We start from the raw sequence: 7,512 nt of genomic DNA on the forward strand, positions 1-7,512 counted from the left end.
TTTCTATAATTATCGTGCACTTACTAAATTAAGCAGTAACCTTAATGCTTTATAATGTTAGTGTAAGAGATGAATTTCCTAATGATTTGGGTGAAAATGACTTCATTCATGGAGAGGATTTCATATTCATAGACAAAATGACAAGAATTCTTTATGGATAGATGATGACATTTTAAAGAACTCTCAGCTGTTGAGTGGAAGATTCAAAAGTGGTAATTCTGGGACAACAAATAACTTGATTAAGAATTATTCAATAAAGAAAGGGCAGATTATTTTCTTTACTGAGAGATCATTTTTATTTTATATTTAAAAACATAATTGGGCCATTAATGCTCAACAGAGCAATTTAATTGTTTTGACCAAAAACATTTAAAAATAGTATTCACATGTAATACATCAAATCTTTTATAGATGTACAATATATGTGTAAAATATTATCAGGCTAGGATACAAAAAGGCTTGCTACAGTTGAAATACTAATCACGGTATCTGTGGTACAGAATTGCCTCAAAGGGGATAGCTCCTCAAAATTTGGCATAATGCCAAATTTCATTAGGTTATAAATTGTTTCTAATGAATTTTTCATTGTTTGGAGGAATGGAAAAATAACTGTAAAAGCAACAGATACATTGTATATTCTTGGAATAGGCTACTCAATTTTTCTAACCTGCATATTTCTAGACTATAGTGCTATGATAAGTAATTAAATAATCAATAATGGGACACATGCAAAAGATTTAAAACCAGTCAAAACTACTAAATACTATGCAATTTGAAAAAAATCAATAGGCTATTTATTTAATTCCTTCAAAAGAAGACTTATTTCAATGGCTAGTATGGTGCTTCATTTAATGTTAACAAAGAGATGGTAAAAAGGAAAGAAACAGCTCAGGTCTGGACCACCATATGCTGCTAACTTTGTATCACTTAACTTTTCTGGGTGCACAACTGGAGAGGGGTGCACTTCCTCCCCTTCTTTTTCCTATTCCAGTGTTAGAACATTTTGTCAAATGGTATCTTACATGCAGCATCAATATACAAAACAGATAAATGGAGAACTGCTCTGCTGAGGTGGTGGATGGGAAAAACCTAGAGCCCTCTGCAGATTTGTTTATGCTATTTTTCACTGCATAAATGTTTAAAAAAAATCTGATGATGTTGCTCTTGTTTCTAGGTTGTACATACTCAGGAAAGGACTTTGCAGCATAAAAACTGTTAAACAGTCACATCTTCCTTCTTCAAAGACTTTCACATTTAAAACTTGCTCTATCTGGATTTCACTTTCACTTAAGGAGTAATATAGATCTCCAAATTCATATTTTCCAAGATTACTACCTAATTGTTCTTCCATTTATTATTTTCTACTCATCATATTGATTTGAAATGTCATCCTTCTCCTATAATAAATTATCATATATCATCAAATCTATTTCTAGTTTCTGGTACTTTAGTTATATGAATGTTTTTATCTCTTCCCATCCTTTACATATTGCCAAGAACAAGTACTATATTACAGTCCTTATTTCTTAAACTATGAAGACTTCAGTTCTGTACACTGATTGTTAGCATTTTGCTATTTTTTCATGACACATTTACTCTTCTTTATTGTCAGCTGTGTAAAAATATTGACTTATATGCAATGGTAACCAAATAAGACATAAATAAAAAACACTAGCATAGTGGTTAAGAGTACATTTTGCAGTGAGGATGCAGACAATTATGCTTCTTACTCAATGGAATTGTTGTGAGGATTAAATATCTTAATATTTGTAATGCACTTATTGTTATAATTATTATATATAATTAGGAATCCATTGATTTTACCTGTATATTATACATTTAGCCATTTTAGTTGCTACCCTTATATATTAACATGACTATTTAACTTATCAATGTATATTGAGCCAATATCTCTCTCATTTCTTCAAATCAAGGATCTTAAGATGCTTGAATTCCAATAAACTGCTCTTTCATCTTCCATATTATTATCTGCCAGTTCCATCTTGCTTTCAAGATTCTTATAGTTAATCATTATATTTATTTTTCAATTCAATGTTACACTTACCTATGTACATATCCATAATCAATATTCAATAAAGTTTTTTCCTTTAACTCTATTTGTGTTTATTTTTCATTTTATATCCCCTTTATTTTTGTTTATGTTGACCTGCCTTAATCACCTTCAATTTCTTCCTCACTCTGTGATATTCATTAGACTTTTGAAGTTAAATAAATAATTTTCAATTTAATCCATATAATTTAAAATTGACAATTATTTTAAATCTTAAACAAAATCTCTGGATGTAGCCACTTCCATTTTGTCTTAATCCAAAATACAAACAATTACCCTGAAACTATTGCTTTTTACCACTAGATGGCGCCTATGTCTAAGTAAATTTTTTTTTTTTTTTTAAGTTAATTTGGAAATAACCTTGTTTTCCTTTGAGGTAAATCCTGCTGAGTTTTGATAATAGGTAAAATTTATCTCTTTATGATTTAAAAAATTGTTAATTTTAGCTCTGGCTGGTGAAGCTTAGTGGATTGAGTGCCACCAATGAACCAAAAGGTCACTGGTTGGATTCCCAGTCAAGGCACTTGCCTGGGTTGTGGCCCAGGTCCCTGGTATGGGGCTCATTAGAGGCAACCACACGTCGATGTTTCTATCCCTCTCTTTCTCCTTCCCTTCCCCTCTCTCTAAAAAAAATACATAAAACCTTTTAAAAAATATTCATTTTAGACAATTTGGATTAAAATCTTTCTTTTTAAAAAAGATTTTATTTATTTTTTAGAGAGAGGGAGAAAGAAAGAGAGAGAAACATCGATCAGTTGCCTCTCAAGTGCCCCCACCTGGGGACCTGGCCCATAGCTGAGGCATGTGTCTTGACTGGGAATCAAACTGGCGACCTTTTGGTTTCCAGGCCTGAGTTCAATCCACTGAGCAACACCAGCCAGGATACAATCTTTCTAAATTGAGTGATACATTTCTCTCTCTTAATCTAGAGCATAATAAACCTGTTGCCTGATGATTTAGTGATCATTATAACATCAGTTACAGCACTACACAAGATCATTCTAGTGCTTGATCCTACATTAAACAGCCCTACATAACTATGCCTTTTAAGTTCACTTTTTACAGTATTTTAGTTTAGTCTAGTATTCTGGGGCTTTTTTTAAATAAACATCTTTCCTCTTTTTTTTTCTTTCCAAATATTACTTTTAAAAATTCTAGGAACAAATGTCATCTTTGCCCAACCTTTGTATATTTTTTATTGTTGTCAATTACAATAGTCCCCATTTTTCCCCCATTACTCTTCCCTGTCCTATCCACCTCTCACCAGCCACATTCAATCCTTCCCCACCACCCGCGTTGTCCGTGGGCCCTTTATACAAGTTCCCTGATTTGACCCTTCTCCTTCTTTCCCCTGTTATCCGCTCCCACCCGCTCTGGTCACTGTCAGTTTGTTCTTTCTTTCCATATCTCTAGTCCTATTTTGCTCACTTGTTTTGTTGATTAGGTCCCACTTATAGGTGAGATCATATGGTATCTGTCTTTCACTGCCTGGCTTTTTCACTTAGCATAATACTCCCCAGTTCCATCCATGCTGTCACAAAGGGTAGGGGCTCCTTATTTCTTTCTGCTGGGTAGTATTCCATTGGGTAAATGTATCACAGGTTTTTGATCCACTCATTTACTGGTGGGCACTTAGGTTGCTTCTAGCACTTGGCTCTTGTAAATTGTGCTGCTGTGAATATTGGGGTGCATAGGTTCTTTTGAACTGGTGTTTCAGAATTCTTAGGGTATAGTCTCTCATAATGGAATTGCCAGGTTAAAAGGCAGGTCCATTTTTAGTTTTTTGAGGAAATTTCATACTGTTTTCCACAGTGGCTGCACCACTCTGCATTCCGACCAACAGTGTTCTAGAGTTCCCTTTTCTCTACAACCTTGCCAGCAGTTGTTATTTGTTGATTTATTAACGATGGCCATTTTGACCAGTGTGAAGTGGTATTTTTGTGATTTTAATTTCCATCTCTCTGATGGCTAGTGATGCTGAGCATCCTTTCCTATGTCTCTGGGCCCTCTGTATGTCCTCCTTGGAGAAGTATAAGAATATGGAGCACTTCACAAACTTGTGTGTCATCCTTGTGCAGGGGCCATGCTAATCTTCTGTGTATCGTTCCAATTTTAGTATATGTGCTGCTGAAGTGGGCACTGCCCATCCTTTGTTTTGAAATATTACTACTTCTATATCCTGGCTGGTGTGGCTTAGTGGATTGAGCACCAGACTGTGAAACAAAGGGTTACCAGTTTGATTCCCAATTAGGGCACATCCTTTCTTTCTCCCTCCCTTCCCCTCTCTCTAAAAATACATAAATAAATCTTTTAAAAAATGAAATATTGCTACTTCTAATGCATTTTGATCCAATCAACAAGAGAAATGAAGTTATTAAAATTGGGTCAAATAGAACTCTTATTGATGAACTACATATACTTTAGTATGGTTTATGGTTTTTGTTTTGAGTCCTCTATGATCTGTTTGGGTAGAGATATTTTGAAAGCTGAAGTTGCTTAATAAGTGATGTGTTTGGATATATTGATGTGCAATATATTGATGTGCAAATATATATTTGAATATATTTGATATATTAATAATTGAAGTGCAGGACACTCAAAAATGTCAGTGCTATTTACCACATTAAGACTTCCCTTTGACTACTTTTCCTTTTCATTTTGGCATTAATGATACCATTCACTCCATTAAGGTGACTCCAGGTCTGAGAACTTACTTCATGCAAGTAATTTCAGGTCTACTTTTTACACTTTAAAAATAGATTTTCATATACTTATTAAAATAATTTTTATCTATAAAAAGGAACAATTTATAGACATTTGTGAAAACATGTATATTAACCAATAAATTCATTCTTAAACTTTAGTATTCATCAGAATCTTGTTACAAATGTATATAGATTCCAGGGCCCCCAGTTCCAGAGACTGTGTTTCAGTTGGTATGAGGTGGAGACCAGGACTCAGTATTTTAGACAAACACCCTAAATTGATTCTTTACCTCTGTGTTTCTCAGAATTTTTAGTTGACACTAAAGGAGCAATTCTCACTTGAATAAATGTAAAGTTGAGTGCTTTATTTTCGATTCAAAATTGGTGTGTTATACAACCGTAACTTACAGGAAGGAAATTAGTGTTCACATCAAAGCCTTTTCCAAAGTAAGATGATACTGATAATTCCATTAGTACTTATTTTCTCAATAAATAATGTTTGGGGACATCTCTTCATAGTTCAAATCATATCCAAAGATCGTAAACTAAAATTACTTCAGATTACTATTTATTCATAGGATTTTCTAATAAGTAACTATGAAAATATAATTAAAATTAAGGTAACTATGTCAGGGTTTTTTTTTTACACTGATCCTTACTTGTTTTTCAAATGTTTTTTCTAAAAATCAACTTTTGCCCTCCTTACTGATAGAAACACTTTTCCATGCCTTTTAAATGACCCTGTTTTGAGAAGTGTTAACACCAGAAAATCTCCAGATATGCATCATGTATCTTTTGGTCTACTTTAATAACAAAACAGAGTCTCCTTGTTATCCTCACTTACTCAACCAATGTACATGCTTGCCCCTGTGTTTACACAGTGCATTCATTAGTGGTTTTTTACTTGTCTAGTCTTTTGGTCCATAAAGCTAGAGTTTATTATCCTCCAGGTGATGAATCTTCTTGTTTACAAATTAATTGCAGATCATGTGTGGGCAGCATGATTGCTGATCCTGCCTAACGAATACATTTAGTCTTTTATTTTTTTTCTGTTGCTATTTTCTAATGTGAAGTGGGTAGACCAAAACCAATTAATTCTATTCCAGTTTTCCAGTGCCTTGCTGCATGCTTCTTCTGTCACTACAGATGCTTATGACTCTTAATGTATGGCTTTAAATAACATCGATATTAGAGATGTGCTGATACTAAACTACATGCTCCTGATAACTGCATCTTTCAGGTAAACCAGAGCTGCTAATTACTTTAAGAAGTTTTAGGTCACACACTCATAATTCAAATCAATTTGTCTTCAATAAAACTACTTATATGCAGATTGCTGAATAATCATAGCCATAGAACTAGAAATCTTTAAGAACATTTAAAACCATAGCTCAAAGACTATAATACCTAGTCGACTGTGATTTTACCAGAGGGAAATTTTTTAATTTAAGATTTTATTTATTTATTTTTAGGGAGAGAGGAAGGGAAGGGGAACGAGAAGGAGAGAAACATCAATGTGCAAGAGATACATGGATCAGTTGCTTCTCACATGCTTCCTACTGGGGACCTGACCCGCAACCCAGGAATGTGTCTTGACTGGGAGTTGAACCAATGACCTTTCGGTTTGCAAGCCAGCACTCCATCCACTGAGCCACACCAGCCAGGGAACCAGTGGGAAGTTTTGGGGTGGTTTAATATGTGAATATAAAATTTAAAAAATGGATATGTGGTGTATTTTAGATGAAGAAGTTAGTAGTTTTTTTGTGCTTCTCAACATCTAGTCAATAAAGAGTTATGAATGAACTAGAAGAGCAATCTTGCTTTTGTGAAGACAAGCACTTATTGAGGCTATCATAAGATTCCAAAACATGTGGTGACTCTTATAGTTTGTAACTGAGATGTTAGCATTAGTGAGTGAATGGGAAGGTGAATTTAAAGTTAAGGTTACTCAAGTGTCATTAGTCTAATATTATGATACAGTTCGTAATTTTTTAACAGGAAAATAAAGATGCTTCTCTTATATATTAGATTCTTGTGGTGTTAGGGTTATGGCTGTACTGTGATATATTTACATAAATATTTTCCTGTTCCTTAACATAATCACAGACAACCAGGCACCCCAAAATCTAGGTGACATTAACCAGCATTAGAAGCTTGAAACACATGGAGTAGTAAGTGTGATATAAATGAATTTAAATATAACTATTTTTAGTATATATTATGTTTCTAGCACTCGCTAAGCAAGATTATGTAGGTTACTTCATTTAGTTCTCCAACTTATACATCTTTTGCAGATGAAGAAACGATCATTTTCTCTGGCTTATTAGTTTTCCTGTTGTCAACTGGATATGCTCTGGAAGAATTAAGCAGTACCACCATTTTGCTTCAAAGAACATTAATGCTGCCCTGGCTGGAATGGCTCAGTTGGTACAATGCCCACATTGTACCACCAAGCAAAAGGTCACCAGTTTGATTCTCTGCAAGGGCACATGCCTGGTTGTGGGTTCCATCCCCAGATGAGGCATGTGCAGAAGGCAACCAACCAATGTTTCTCTCTTCTGTTGATGTTTCTCTCCTTCTCTTTCTCCCTTCCTTCCCATGTCCCTAAAATAAATAAATAAATAAATAAATAATAAATAAATAAAAATCTTTTTTAAAAAGGAATATTAATGCTAAGGCCAAGTAAGTACTTGAGAGATTCAAGCCTTAGATAGGTGCTTGAACTGGATGAATTTA

General features: G+C 34.1%; 1 non-coding gene across 1 annotated transcript; it reads right to left on the bottom strand.

Moving 5' to 3' along the window:
* Positions 1–4,104: 4,104 nt before the first annotated feature.
* On the bottom strand, positions 4,105–4,211 carry LOC114495757. The gene has a single exon (XR_003684434.1). It is a non-coding gene; the product is annotated as a U6 spliceosomal RNA (small nuclear RNA).
* Positions 4,212–7,512: the final 3,301 nt, after the last annotated feature.

This window comes from Phyllostomus discolor, chromosome 4, assembly GCF_004126475.2.
Source record: "Phyllostomus discolor isolate MPI-MPIP mPhyDis1 chromosome 4, mPhyDis1.pri.v3, whole genome shotgun sequence".
NCBI lineage: Eukaryota > Metazoa > Chordata > Mammalia > Chiroptera > Phyllostomidae > Phyllostomus > Phyllostomus discolor.